This window comes from Pteropus vampyrus, unplaced genomic scaffold, assembly GCF_000151845.1.
Source record: "Pteropus vampyrus isolate Shadow unplaced genomic scaffold, Pvam_2.0 Scaffold319, whole genome shotgun sequence".
Classification (NCBI taxonomy): domain Eukaryota; kingdom Metazoa; phylum Chordata; class Mammalia; order Chiroptera; family Pteropodidae; genus Pteropus; species Pteropus vampyrus.
In genome coordinates this window covers 923,890-924,452 of record NW_011889100.1, presented here as the reverse complement: position 1 = coordinate 924,452, position 563 = coordinate 923,890, and positions in this window count along the sequence as shown.

The window sequence follows — 563 nt, the reverse complement described above, 5'->3', positions numbered from 1 at the left end:
TGGCACCCAGGAGGGCAGTCTGCTTGCAAGTGCTTGCCACAGGTCACACGCCGGAGACCTGGGGCCGTGAGCAGCCCTGCTTGGCCTCCTCGAAGTTTCCGCTCTGCAGACTGGGGGTCGCACAGCGGCTGGCCCCGCTGTCTGGAAAACGCTGCTTCGGGGCCCAGCGATGCCCGTGCGGCCATTAGCTGGCTCGCTCCTTTCCGTCAGGCCAGAGGACAGGCGTCCATCTCTATTCCGTCCACAAAGAGACTCGGGCTCCCCGTCAGGAGGTGACCGCCTGGAGCCACACAGCTGCTAAGAGGAGAGGCACTCGCTCCCTGTGACATTCTCCAGCGGCTCCTTGTCACCTTCGGAAACGAGCTCCAAACTCCTCAGCAGAAGACCCCAGGTGCCCAGGGAAGGCGCCTCCCATGAGGCTGCCAGAAATGCCAGCACTCAGAAGAACACCTCCCTGCTCATTGGAGTTATGCCATCACGAATCGGCCCTCAGATTCTGGGGTTCTGTCTCAGCCGTGCTACCCGTCCAAAGAGGGTGCTGCCGGCAGCAGGTGGTTTTCCTC